Source organism: Manis javanica, chromosome X, assembly GCF_040802235.1.
Source record: "Manis javanica isolate MJ-LG chromosome X, MJ_LKY, whole genome shotgun sequence".
Lineage (NCBI taxonomy): Eukaryota > Metazoa > Chordata > Mammalia > Pholidota > Manidae > Manis > Manis javanica.
Window position 1 is genome coordinate 141,204,624 of NC_133174.1, and position 15,228 is coordinate 141,219,851.

At 39.5% G+C, this 15,228-nt stretch overlaps 1 protein-coding gene across 7 annotated transcripts in view; it reads left to right on the plus strand.

The window, feature by feature from the left end:
• GAB3 (GRB2 associated binding protein 3) overlaps positions 1-15,228 on the plus strand; it is a 117,339-nt gene that overhangs the window by 36,650 nt on the left and 65,461 nt on the right. The gene's annotated exons all lie outside the window — the stretch shown is intronic.

Consider the following 15,228-nt stretch of genomic DNA (forward strand, 5'->3'; position numbering starts at 1 on the left):
GGAAGTGTGTTGTTTAATGTCCAAATGTATTTCCGTTTTTGAATTCTAACTTCATTGTGGTTAGACAATATACTTTGCATGATTTCAATTCTTGTAAATTTGTTCACACTTGACCTAGCATGTGGTTTATCTTGGTAAATGTTCTGTGTGCACTTGAAGGTGCATTTTGTTGTTGTTGGGTGGAGCACTTTATAAATATCAATTAGGTCAAGTTGGTTGACCATGTTGTTCATTTCTCTATCCTTGTTGATGTTCTGTCTTTGTGTTTTTCCAATTAATGAAAGAAGGATATTGAAATTACAGATTCTAATTGTGGATTTGTCTATTTCTCCTTGGTATTTTGTCAGTTTTTGCCTCGTATTTTTTGAAGCTCTGTTGAGTTGTACACATTTAGGGTTGTTATTTTATCTTGATGAATTAACCCCTCTATCATGAAATGACCTTATTTATTCCTAGCACTCTTCTTTGCTCTAAATTTGATTTTTCTGATATTCAGGGTCATTGTAAGGGTTTATTTTCTAGGACTATTTCTGGCACCAAACACTGTATCGGTCAGGTTCTAGACAGGACAACAGAAGCCACAGTAGGTATTTGACAGAGATGATTCAATACAGGGTGTGGTTTACATGTATAAGAAGACTGAAAGAGCAAAAGGGGGCATTCAGATATGAATAACTACAGAGATCAGCTACTATTACAAGAACTCAGGCATAGAAGTGAAGGTTGGCATGACTAGAAACTAGGAGGTTGGAGGAGGGGCACCTGTAGCCATTCATCTGTTGCTTCTGATGGAGCAGTTGCTATGAAGTTAGTGCTGGTACATTTGAGGCAACCTGATGAAGCTGGAAGCTGGAGCTGGTGCTGTCTCCTACCACTGGAGGGATGCTGAGAGTCCCTTCTCCCTTCTTCCTGCCTTGCCATTTTTTGCCAGTGTTTCCCATTAGCAGAACCCAACAGGAAGAAAGCCAGCAACGAAGTTTGAGAAATGTGGTTGGTAGAGTCCCAGTCTCAGAATCAGAAGAGAGTGTAGAGGGGTGGTCTTGGGGTTGAGAAACAGTGCATAATAAACAACTGGAATAGTCTGGATCTGTTCTCCAGTATGTCCCATCTTTTCTTTATATATATTATCGTTCTGTCCTTTTGGTCAGTGTTTGGAGAGACTTCCTCAGGTGAAGCTTTCAGCTCACTGACTTTGTAAAGTGCTGTTCAGCTTGTTGATTGGTAGTCATCCTTTTAATTTCTAAAACCTGCTTCCTTTTCACATCAGCCTGCCCATCTTTTCTGGAAATGAAACCTCTTGTGAGAACTTTCCCTAGCATATGTATCATACCCTGGTGTGCTCCCTCACATCTATACAGATATTTAGGGGAACAGGGTTCTAGAAAGAGGGAACAGAAAGTGTAAAGGCCCTGAGGCAGAAGGAATAGATTTGCTGTATTTGAAGAGGAGCTTTTTGAATTTGCTTTTGTTTTCTTCAAATGCTTGATGATTCTTGGTTGTCTGCTCATGGTTGTGTCTAAGGGTCTAGACCAGTGATTCTCAGTGGGGGTGAGACTTAATCTTCAAGGTAGGGATGTGATATCTAGCAAAAAGTAAAAGTGGTTAAATTTGCATTTCAGATAGTAAACACAATTTAGAAAATATATGTAAGTATGCCCACTTTGTCCCCAGGAGACATTTGGCAATATCTGGAGACATTTTTGCTGTGACAGCTAGTGGGGAGGATGCTGCTGGCATCTAGCGAGTAGAGCCCAGGGATGCTGCTGAAGATCCTACAGTGCACAGGGTGGCCCCCACAGCAGAGTCATCTGGCCCAAACTGTCACTAGTGCGGAGAGTGAGAAATTCTGTTTCAGTTTGAATAGTGAATTTCTTACACTGAAATGAGGATCCTGTTGACAAGTACCTGTTTCAATAATAGGAGCTTATTTCTTGTTATGGGGAAGAGGAGGGCTGGGACCTCGGTTGGCTAGTTTGTTTTCTGTGCTTGGCTCTCACAGCAACTAGAAATCTCTATACGTAGGCTCACCACCACCATGAGTCCCATCTACTTTGGTACCTTGTGTCTTGTGAGCTCAGTTCCATGATGGGCTCAGGAAAAAGAAGATTCTGGGTTTTGTCCGATTTTTCTCGTCAGGGTAGAAGGGATATTCTTTGCAGCTTTCTACATTCTAGGCAGAAATGGTAACCCCTTCTAGTTCTTGTTTGAGTTAATTAACTCTTACTATTTTATTTCTTGGTATTTATTAATTTCTGTTCTTAGTTTTTGACATTTACGTGATCTCAGCCTCTGAGCTATATGTAGAGGATGTGTTGGAAGTTTCAGATTTACACAGCCATCATTACCAAGGCTGGTTTCATTTTTTCTTTAATGTTTATTTCTCTAGTTCAGTTGGTATTTCTATTAGTGTAAGGTGAGGGGATAACTTTATTTTACAAATCGTTAACTGATCCAGCACTATTTGTTGTAGTCCTTCCTCTATACATATTTTGTATATATGTTGCCAGAGACAGAGTATTTTTTTCTTACAATTTTAAAAATTAAGGTATCATTGATATACACTCTTGTGAAGGTTTCACATGAAAAACAATGTGATTACTACATTCACCCTTATTATCAAGTCCCCCCCATACTCCATTGCAGTCACTGTCCATCAGTTTAGTAAGGTGCCACACAGTCACTACTTAAGACAGTATATTTTTAAGGAATATATACACATGATTCAAAATCAAAGCATATTGAAGTACAACAGTGAAAAGTAAATTTCCCTCCTTCCCCTTTCTCCCAGCCACTCAGTTTCTCTCTCCAGGTGCACTTACTGAAACCAGCTTCTTAATATTCCCTCCAGATATATTATACAAGCATATTTTTTGCATAAATGGTAGAATACTATACTCACTGTTTTATAATCCCCTTTCTTAACATGTATTTTGGGGATTGTTCCATATTAGCACATATAAATGTTTCTCATTATCTTTTTTTATTAAGGTATTATTGATATACACTCTTATGAATGTTTCACATGAAAAACAATGTGATTACTACACTCACCCATATTATCAAGTCCCCCCCACATCCCAGTGCAGTCACTGTCCATCAGTGTAGTAAGATGCCAGAGGCACTAGTTGTCTTCTCTGGGCTGCACTGTCTTCCCCATGACCCCACACACCAAGTGTACTAAACATAATACTGCTCAATCCCCTTCTCCCACCCTCCCCACCCGCCCTTGTTTCTCAGTATCTATAACAGCATTATAATTTTTCACTGTATGACAGTGTCATGATAGGCCTTTTCTCATTCCCAGTTTCATGCTGCTATAAACAAAGCTGCAGTGAATATCTTTGTACATACGTCTTTGTGGTCGTGTGCAGTTATGCTTGTAAACAATTCTTAGAAGTGGAATTGCTGAGTCACAGTGTATGTGCATGTGAGTGTAAAACGCCAATAGATACCAAATTGTCTGAAGCGTCTGTCCATTTTCCACTCCCTGTGCATTAAAGTCCTTGTTCCTCTGCAACCCTGCAAATGTTTTTGATCTTTGCAAAGTCAATAGTTGATAAATAGTATTTTGTTCTAATTAAATTGCTTGTGTAGTGAGGTTGAGCATCCTTTCATATGTAAAAGCAATTTATATTCTGTTTCTACAACATGATCTTAACAGCAACCTACATCTTAAATCCTTAGTTGGGTCTCTTTTGGGTAGTCTTGTTCACTTGATTTTCTTGTCAATTCTTAGCCTTTGTCTCAGTTTTAGAACTGTTATTAAATAAGTAATTTAAAAAATTTGAAACATGTAAATAAATATAGCATATCATTAATCATCAGGGAAATGCAGATCAAAAGCAGAGTGAGCTATCACCTCCCACCAGTCAGAGGACGTGGGGAAAAGGGAGCCCCCATGCACTGCTGGTGGGCGTGTAAGCTGTATGGCCACTGTGGAAAGCAGTATGGAGGTTCCTCTAAATACTAAAAATAGAAATACCGTGGGATCCAGCAACTACACTTCTGAGTATTTATCTAAAGGAAATGAAAATACTTATTCAAAAAGGTATCGCACCCTGATGTTCTTGCAGCGCTATTTACAATAGCCAAGACATGGAAGCGACCTAAGTGCCCATCGATGGATGAATGGATAGAGACAGTGTGATGTACATATATGTGTGAATACTGTGAAAGCCATAAAAAAGAGGGAAATCCTGCCATTTGGGATACCGTGCATGGACCTAGAGGGTATTATGCTAAGTGAAATAAGCCTATGCTAAGTGAAATAAGCCAGGCAGAGGTAGACAAATACATCTGAGCTCATTTATATGTGGAATCTAAAACAAATACCCCCCCCCCCCCCCCCCCGCCATGAGTTAGAGATACAAAGAGATTGGTGGTTGCCAGAGGTGGGAGTTGGTGGCGGGGTGGGTTGGGGGGCAAAATCAGTGAAGGTTGTTTAAAAGGTACAAACTTCCAGTTATAAAATAAGTCCTGAGGATGTAATGGACAGCATCATGACTCTAGTTAGTAATACTGAATTATGTATTTGAAAGTTGCTGAGAGGGTAGATCTTAAAAGTTTCTAAAAAAATATTATTCAAGAATCCTCTCTGTATCAGTGCCCAGAGATGTTCATCATTTTTGACAGCTGTATAATGATGCTGTTGTGTCGCTATATCATGTTTGCATTTCTACCAGCAGTCCATACCGATGTAAAATGGTGCTTTGCCAACAGAATGTGTTGTCAGACTTTGGAATTTTTGCCATCTGATAGATGAAACGTGGTATTTCTGTGTAGTTTCAATTTGCAGTATTTTTATTCAGAGGGAGGTGGGAACATTTATCTGTTTTCCTAGGACCCGTGTGCTATTCTTCCACTGTTATTCTTTTTAGTCTCAATTTCTATGAGGTGATAAGTCCTTTGTGAGAGCAATTGTTTTTTTACCCAGTTAATCTTTTTTTGACTTTGCTTATGTTATTTGTATGCAAAAAAATTATATCTAGTAAAATATGTCAGTATTTTCTTTTATAGCTTCTGGATACACAGATTAGGAAAGTCTTTTGCACTTCCTGGTTTTATAGGAATCCACCTGTACTTTCTTCTGGTGCTTTTATTTATTTATTTATTTATTTATTTATCTATTTATTTATTTATTTTGAGAGGGCAGCTCTCATATTTATTGATCATATGGTTGTTAGCAACAATAAAATTCTGTATAGGGGACTCATCGTACAATCATTAATCCACCCCCAGCCTAATTCTCAACAGTCTCTAATCTGAAGCATAACGAACAAGTTTTTACATGGTGAACAAGTTCTTACATAGTGAATAAGTTCTTTCATGGTGAACAGTGCAAGGGCAGTCATCACAGAAACTTTCGGTTTGATCACGCATTATGAACTATAAACAATCAAGTCAGATATGATTATTTGTTTGATTTTTATACTTGATTTATATGTGAATCCCACATTTCTCCCTTATTATTATTATTATTATTTTAAATAAAATACTTAAGTGGTAGGTAGATGCAAGATAAAGGTAGAAAACATAGTTTAGTGTTGTAAGAGAGCAAATGTAGATGATCAGGTGTGTGCCTGTAGACTATGTGTTAATCCGAGCTAGACAAGGGCAATAAAACATCCACGGATGCCGAAGGTTTCTCTCAAAGCAGGGGGGGTGAGGTTCTGAGCCTCACCTCTGTTGGTTCCCAATTTCTCACCTGATGGCCCCCCTGCGACTGTGCCTGTCTTAGGTTGTTCCTCCCTTGAGGAATCTTGCCCGTCTCTGGCTAACCAGCCATCTTCCGGGGCCATACAGGGGAATGTAAAGTTGGTAAATGAGAGAGAAGCCATATTGTTTGAAAAGGTTAGCTTTTTACTTTTTTGCAGATTTATGCCCTGTGGCTTTTATGCCCAGCATTTGTCTTGAGGTATCTTTACCACTTGGAAGAATTATAATACTCGGTAATTTCGATATGAGGCACGAATTCTACTTAGGGGTTGTAATTATGAAGGAAGAAGAGAAGCTATAGAAGTAGCAGACGGAAGAAAACGTGGGAAGATTGATTATTTCTTTGACATATCTTCTTGTAGTGTAACATAAGCATGTATAGGTTTTAAATTACTAATTAAATTGCATGCACACATTAACATAATAGGAATACAGCTACATAACCAAAGCAGTGTATGGTTTTATTTTTTATATTTAAGTTTTTAAACTGATTTTTTTCAGATCCATTTTATTGACATATAGTTGATATACAGTATTATGATTTTCAGGTGTACAATATAGTGATTTGAAAGTTATCTACATTATGAAATGCTCTTCCCAATAAATGTAGTTACCATCTGTCACTCTACAAAGATACTACAATATTATTGACTGTATTCCCTATGCTGTGCTTTTCATCCCTGTGACTTACTTATTTTATAACTGGAAATTTTTCCCGCTCTCTCCCCTTCATCTATTTCTCCTGTCCCCACATCCTTCTCCTTGATGGTAACCACCCGTGTTTTTGGATCTGTTTCTGTTTTGTTTGTTTGTATGTTTTATTTTTTTTTACATTGCACATATGAGTGAAATCATCCAGTATTTGTCTTTCTCTGTCTGACTTACTTCACTTTGCATAATACACTCAAGGTCCATCCATGTTGTCGCAAATGATAGGATTTCATTCTTTTTTATGGCCAAGTAATGTCCCACTGTGTACATGTACCACATCTTCACTTATTGATGGACACTTAGGTTGGTCTCATTATCTTGGCTGTTGTAAACAATGTGGCAATAAACAGATGCATACATCTTTTTGAATTAGTGTTTTTGTTTTCTTTGTATAAATACCCAGAAGTGGAGTTGCTGGATCCTATGTTATTTCTATTTTTAGATTTTTGAGGAACCTCCACACTGATTTCCGTAGTGGCTGCACCACTTTACATGCCTGGCAGCAGTGTAGAAGGATTCCCTTTTCTCCATATCCTCGCCAACACTGGTTATTTTTTTGTCTTTGGATATTGGCCAATCTGACTGGTGTGAGGTGATATCTCACTGTGGTTTTGATTTGCATTTCCCTGATGATTAGTGATGTGGAGCATCTTTTCATGTGACTGTTGGCCATTTGTATTTGTTCTTTGGAGAAGTGCCTGTTTAGGTCTTCTGCCTATTTTTTAATTGGCTTTTTTTTTGGCATTGAAGCATATGAGTTCATTATATATTTTGGATATTAACCCGTTATCTAATATATGATTTGCAAATATATTGTCCCATTCTGTAGGATGCTTTTTCATTTTGTTGATGGTTTCCATCACCTTAGAGGAGCTTTTTAGTTGGTTTAGATTTGTAATCCATTTGGAGTTTATTCTGGTGCAGATGTAAGGCATAGATCCCAATTTATTTTTTTTCTGAAAATGGCTGTATGGATGTCCTAGCACTAGGTGTTAGGAAGTTCATCTGTACCTTCACTGTTTTGAGATGCTGTCCTTTGTTGTCATAATATGAAATTCCCATATTTATTTCTGGGTTTTCTGTTCTCTTTCAGTTTTGCCTATCCACCCACATGCCGTTAATTACACGTTTTAATTACAGAGGCTTTATAGTTTACTTTAATACTGGCATGGCTAGTCCCCCTGTATTTTTTTTTATAGTTTTCCTAGCTGTTTTTTATTTTTATTTTCCCATCTGAACTTTAAAATCAGCTTCATGAGAAGCATAGCCAGTTAGTGGGTCATCTGGATGTATTTGGACAGGCTCCATAGAACCTCTGTGCCTTGAAGTGGTTTTTTGTAGCGAAGAGGAGAGAGAAATTTATCTGCTGGTTCTCTTATGGCTCCTGTCTCTCCTTGTCCTTCTGGGCAGCCACTGGGAAAGCCAGATCCCATTCCCATAGTTAGTGGCACTTCTGATTCCAGAAGTGGTGGAACTAAAGCATTTGAGGGCTCATTTGGATTGGGCCTGGGCATAGGAGCTGCATAGAAGCTACTCCAGAGGCCAGCATTTATCCAGGGAGGCTGAACTAGGCAGTATGGGAGAGACTTTCCTCAGAGGCCATTGCCGTCTACTAGACGAGAGGGCAAGGCCTGCAAGGCAGGTGGGGTCAGATTCATCTGGGGATGCACAAAATTAGGTCCAGTGTAATTTCTACATAGTAATATTCTACCCTCTTACCTATGAATTCTCTTTTTTTGTAGCTGTTTTTTGATTGATTCTTTGGGGTTTTCTGGATATAGTCATCTCATGTGAAATAGAGTTTTGTAATTCTTAATGTATTTCATTTTTTTTCTGTCTTGTCCAGATGTGTTGGTTAATAGTCTAGTGTGAAGCAGTAATATTGATAAATGGGAAGTCTGATTTGATCTTATTTTACAGGCATGCCTTCAATGTTTTCCTAGTAAGAAAGAAATTAAAACTTTATACCAAGTGAACAGCTCCCTGTTTCCTCCTCCTCGTGTCCTTTCTACTTTTTGCTTCTGTGAGTTTTCTGTATCTTAGATTCCTCATATAAGTGGAATCATGCAGTGTTTGTCGTTCTGTGTCTGGCTTATTTTACTTAGTATATGTCCCCAGGTTTGTCCATGTTGTTACAAATTTCAGGATTTCATTCTTTTTTTTAAGGCTGAATGATATTTCATTGTAGGGATACATTACATTTTCTTCATTCATTCATCCATTGTTGAACACTTAGTTTCCCTATGTTGACTAATGTGAAAAGGGCTGCAGTGAATGCACAGGGGAGTACAGCCCTCCCTGCTGGCGGTCCTGTTTCAGTTGTGGCATGGCTGGATCTTACTCTGGTGTAGTTTCAGAACTGCAAGATAAGTTAGTCCTAGAGATCTCTTGTGCAGCATTGTGCCTGTAGTTGACAATATTGTATTATGCTCTTAAGTAGTTTTGAGGGCAGTAGATCTTATGGAAGGATTCCTGTATTACAGATTTGTTCTTTATTAAATCAAAAATGATCATTGAAGTTTATCAGAAAGTTTTTCTGCATTTCTAGTGATGATCATATGGTTTTTTCATTAAATGTAGCAAAGCAAGAAATTCTGTTATCTAATTCTGAACCATCTTTACTTTTCTGGAATAAAGCTCAGCTGGATAAGGTATATATTTTTTTGTGTTGCTGAATGATACATGTTAATATTTTATATTTGATTTTGCATCAGTATGCACAAGCGAGATAGGTCTTTGGCTTTATTATTCCTGTATGGTCTTCAATGGATTTTTGCATAAGCATTATCCTTGGTTGATATACAGGTTTGGAAGTTTCCTGTATTTTAGAATATTTTAAGTAGCATTGGAATTAGTGGCAGAATTTTGTCAGAATTCCCTTCTAAATTGTATCTCATGCTTTTTTTTGTAAGTTTAGATCTTTGTTAATGCTCTCATTTCTTCTGTGGAAATTGATGCGTTTAGTCTGTCTCTCCCTGAATCAGTTTTGTAAATTATACTTGTTCTGGAAAGGTATGTTTTATCCTGGTTATCAAAGTTAACTATGTATAATTTTTACAGAATAGTTCTTATGATTTTTAACTTTGTTTTTACTCTTTTGAGAAGTATTTCTTCCTTGTCATTGTGAATTTGGTTTGGTTAGCTGGTGGTTTTTCTATTTTATTGTAGATATGAGGCAACTTAGACTGACCACCTACTCTGTGCAGATGTTGTACTAGTCAGAGTTTTAATTTGTAAGCAACAGGATTGACTCTGACTGACTGAAGCAGAAAAGAAGCCTTATCAAAATGATATTGGGTAGCTCACAGAAATGTTGAACAGGCTGGAGAGCCAGCTTTGAGGTTAAACAGCCAGGAAAAACCCCAAACCACAGCTCAGACCTAGTTCTGGTGAGAAATCCACTGCTGCTACTGCCTACATGCTCCTCCTCTCATGATGCCACTTATCTAAGAGTGTGTAAGCCCTGAATTAAACTGTCAAGTTACTACCACCAACACATCCCAGATAAAATAGTAGGCAAAAGAAAGGGGAGATACAGAAAATGAGTAACATGCTAGCATACCATAGCCAGTGCCTCAGCTGATAGGATTCTTTACCTGGAAATGTGACCTAAACTTCCTTCCTGAGGAGTCTGACTCTTTCTTGGGCCTGTCGGTGGGTTTTAGGGTCTTTGAGTTTGTCATCCTTTTTCTTTATGACTTCCAGCACATTTAGAAGCAAATGCCTACCTTGGAGTCCTAGACTGCCTCGTGGCGCTCTCCTCATCCCACCCCCAGAAAACCCTTATTTTCAGTGGGCACATCATTTCAGGTAACTAGATGACCTTTAATTGGGTGGCTAACACAAGTACTGTTGTGTAGTCTCCAGAAGCAATTTGAACCTAAACTGTCAGGGAAGACTATCAGACTCTATACTCTACCGGTAACAGAGACTGGAAAGGGTGTTAATGGAAATGAAGCAGAAGGGGAAAATAGGAGAATGATTTTACAGAACCGATCCATGGGACTTGTGATGGCTTCATTAAAGGGGACGTGACAGAGAGGGGACATTCAGAAAAGTGATTGGCAGCCCCAATTGATTGGAAGGAATAGGAACAGCAGTCTCATGAAATGCTGGCCAGACTGTTGACTGCTTATTTCTTATCTGGACACTTGTAGTGACAGGAAAAGGATTACATAACATGCTCCCCAAAGAACTGTGTCATAGCTCTCACTGTGAGTGTTGAATACACAGAACACATCCATTCCTTTTCACCATGAGAGCCCTGCACATACCTAGTGTAAAGGGTGCCAGTTGATGAAGCCATTCCCTCTGGGTTCCTGCACCATCCTGGTATGCCTCTTGGGAACCAGTGCCAGAACTGAATGAGCTCCTCCATCCTGAGAGTGTCCAGAGCAGAGCAGAGCAGAGCACGATGGTCACTCCTAGTCTGCATGCTGTGCTTCTGAGAAGGCAGCTGGAGAGCCCCTCAGCTCTGTTCTGGCAGCCGTACCACACCGCTGACTCACACTGAGCTTCCTGTCAAGTAAACTCAGTTATCCTCTGCACTTTTGCTAAACTGTCTTTTCCCCAGGCTCTTATGCTGTTGCTCTTTTCTTTTTCTGGTACATTGTTTCTTTTCTTACTGAAGTACAGATCACATACAATCTTATAACGGTATCAGGTTTACAACATAATGATTCACCATTCATAGACATTCCAAAATGGTCACCCGAAGAACTCCAGTTACTGGTAGTCATCATACAAATCTGCACTTTTTTTCTTGGGCTCACAACTTTTAAGATTTACTTTCTTTCCACCTTACAAATTTTCAATACAGTATTATTGACTGTAGTCACCATGCTGTACATTATATCATCATAACTAGTATTTTGTTTTGTTTAAGCCCAGAACTGGACCTTATGTTTATTACTCCTAAGTGTCATCTTTTTGTTTGCAGTTGGTCCTTCATGCCAGTCTGTCAAGATCTTGTTGGGCCCTGCCATGTCATGCACACACTCTGAGAGGGAGCATGGGAAAAGAGACCTTAGTTGGATGGCAACTCCTTGGCAGCTGGCAAGTTCAGCCTAGGCCAGACTGAGTTTGAGGTGACTGTGGGAGGGACATGCAACAATCACTTGGATAAATCTGTCCAGAGCTCAGGGGTGGGAGCTGGGCCCAAGACCGATTTGGCGGTCACTGGTGTATAGGTAGTAGTCACAGTCCTGGGGCTGCATGAGATTACCAGTGAGTATATGATAAGGAAGAAGGAAAAAGACGTAGGCCTGAACTTTGGGAGATACCCACAGAGGTTACGAGGAGAGCGCTGCTCAAGGTCAGCTTGTGCACAGGGAGTGCTGGGCGGCCCTCCTTCCCTCCAGGGCTCTGGCAGAACACACCCGAGGAACAACTAGGAGCCCAAGACGAGGCAGATACATGTAAAACAGCTGTTTCATTGCTGAAACAAGCTGCGGAACACAACGCTACTTGGGACTGAAGTCCACAGTGGGGCTTCCTACTTTTTCTGGTGAAGCTGATTACCAGTATTAGCTGTTTAGGAAGAACTGGGTAGGGAGGACAGTAGAAGCGCAGCAGTGGAAGAGAAGAGGGATGAGATGGTGGTGGAAGGCAAAGGAGATGGAAGGATTATATTCATTTGCAGTGTAAAGTAATCAGGAATCAAGTGGTGCAGGCTACCAGATGTAGGCATAGTAGAGAAAGAAATACAGCCAAGTGGTGAACAAGAACGTATCAAAGTAAGCAGCTTTCCAAAAGGATAGCAGGATCTTCAGGACTTGAAGTATTTGTTGTCTTTTTTTGTTTGTTTGCTTTTATTTTAATTTTTCATTAAGGTATTATTGATATACATGCTTATGAGGGTTTCACTTGAAAAAACAATGTGCTTACTACATTTACCCATATTATCAAGTCCCCACCCAGACCCCAATGCAGTCACTGTCCATCAGTGCAGCAAGTTGCCACAGATCCACTATGTGCCTTCTCTGTGCTACACTGTTCTCCCTGTGACCCTCCACACCATGTATGCTAAACATAATACCCCTCAATCCCCATCTCCCTCCCTCCCCACCTGCCCTCCCACACTCCTCCCCTTTGGTAACCACTAGTCCCTTCTTGGAGTCTGTGAGTCTGCTGCTATTTTGTTCCTTCAGTTTTCCTTTGTAGTTATACTCCACAAGTGAGGGAAATCATTTGGCATTGAAGTATTTGTTTTCAATGACTTGTGCTCACAGGTATTTGTGAGATTCAGCATACAGGGCACTGGCTAGAAATCTTAACAGGAAAAGCCCCGTCAAAGCCCTTTCCACAATTCTGTAGAATGTAAGTACCCACTTGTTTAGAACATGGTCAAGAGCCTGTCAGTCCAGCTTAAACCTTTGTCATGAATCTGATAGAAGCTTCTAAGAAACTGTCAGGAGAATGACAACGGTTAGCCCCAAAATATACACCACAGAAAAGCAAAAAGAGAACTCCAATTCTAGCATTTTGTTCTTTTTTAAATTGGACATTGACAGCTCTCACCACCACCGTGCCTCTGGGCCCACCTGCCTCTAGATTATACTATTCAACGTTAGTTTCTGTGATGAACAAAATGACTCTATTACCCCTCTCAATAGAATGCATGACCTTCATAGGTGGTATTCTTGTCCTTCCATCAAGAGGGAAATCATATTTGGTTGTCTTATTGTGATGTTTAGCTGTCACTGATGGTTAATGCCCTAAGTGATTACTTCATTAAATATTACAAGTGGTGATATTCTATTTCTCCTTAAGGGAGTAGTGCATCTTGTCATAGTCATTGGTCATCAGAGGCTTCTGAGCACAGAAATAGCATGAGTTGCCTGAATTTTAATAGGATCATTCTGGCAACTGGTGGAGAATAGACCATAGGACAAGGGCAGAAACAAAACAGGCGAGAAGGTACCGTGGTGATCCGGGTGAAACACAGTGGTGGTTCTCACTAGGGAGGGGGCAGTGGAATGGAGTGTATTCTGAAAGTTGAACCAGCAGGATTTTTGGACGGATTGCTTTTTCTGTACAAGAACCAAAAAAGGAGTCAAGAATTTCAGGGTGTTTTGGCCTGGGCACCTGGAGGGCTAAGTTACCACATACTGAGATTTGGAATCCTGTGGAAAGAACAGGTTTCAGGAGACCCAGATTGCCTGAAGGGCTACATGATAGGAAGATCTCTTGTGAATGGCCTCTGCTCAATTTGGGTTTTGAAAATTTGGTTTTGTTTTGGAATTACAAAGTTTACTCTTCATTTCACTTATAATGAGATAAGGGAAATGGGAACTCAGAGAATCACAACAGCGGAGAGACGGAGGTTTCCAGGGTAGGGTGGAGGCGCACGTGAGTGCAGTTTGCATATTCATGCCATCGTGTACTCAGCCTTCTCACACTCCCTCCGCAGGCCCTCGCCTCGCCCCTCTTGTGTCTAGCGTGCTGTGGTGTGATGATTTGTGTGACTTACTCATGTCTGTAGCCCCAGCACTCAGCAAAGCCTTTCACTAGAGACTTTCTTCTGTTCCAGTAACTCAGCTGATTTTGCCTTCTTCACAAATAAGAATTTTGCCTTGCTTTCCATGGAGATAAAGGCTGTGCTGTTAGTTACTAAAAGGCTGCAGCAGCGACACAGCAGCTAGGTCCCCTAATGGGCTGCTTTGTTGTTCCCTCCCGGGCCTCCTTTGTGGTAGTTGTATCGCTTCATCACCACCAGTTCCTATTGCACAAGAAGCAAGTCTGTTACATTGTGGCTTTCAGTGCTGACAAGAATTAGTACTCTGCTGTCTTTTGGTAGGAGAACAGTGTGATTAGAACTTAGTTAAACTCAAGTGTAAGTAGTCATTTGACCCTACTGGAATTTTTACCTCAAATGAGAATTCTAACATTGCCTTGCCATAAGGAAGCACATTTTCAAAGTCTCAGACCCTGAAATGTTATCCTGGTCAATATTATAAAGTAAATGTGAGAGAAATGAAATGTGTCATCAGATAATTACTTCTAAGATGCTTGACTCAGAGAGTTTTAATATTTGACATCTTTTGATCTTTAAAGAACAAACAAACTCATACTCTTCAAACTATTAAGACACAGAAAAAGATGCAAACTTCTTCAGTAACCCTGCTACCAAGTTAGGTAAGGAGATCACAGTACAAAAAAGAAAACTAGATCAAGCTCACTTAATATAGATAGGTATGAGAAACTAATCCCGGGCATGTTATATTTAAATGTAAGAAAATGAAGTCCAATTACTGGAAGAGAATGTTGTACAATGTCAATCTGATCTTGGGGTAGGAAAAACTTTTCTAAATATGATAGCACAGGGAAAAGATATACAGGAAAAGACTGAGATTTTTGCTAGATGAAAATAAAACTCTTTTGTTCATTCATTCCTTCATTTAGTCAGGCCTTCAGATACTTAGTGAGCATCTCCTACATGCAAAGCACTATTTTAGGCATTACGTACTAATTCAGATACAATAATATAAACTGATAAGGCAAATGAGAAAGTGAAAAATTTTTGTGTCTTATGTGGAACTTCATATCTTCCACCCCTATGAATAATCCTTATCCTTAGAAAAAGATCAGCATCCCAGTTGAAAAATGGGCAAATTCTACAAACAACAGTTTACAGAAAAAGGCCCACGAAAGGACAAGCAAGACACATAAGCAACAGAATCCGACCTCATTAGACATCACACAAATGTAAATTTTTTTTATGCTCTAACAACTGCTTTATTTGCATCTCCCATTTTGATGTGTAATATTTTTTGTTATTGTTCTATTTAAAATATTTTTTAT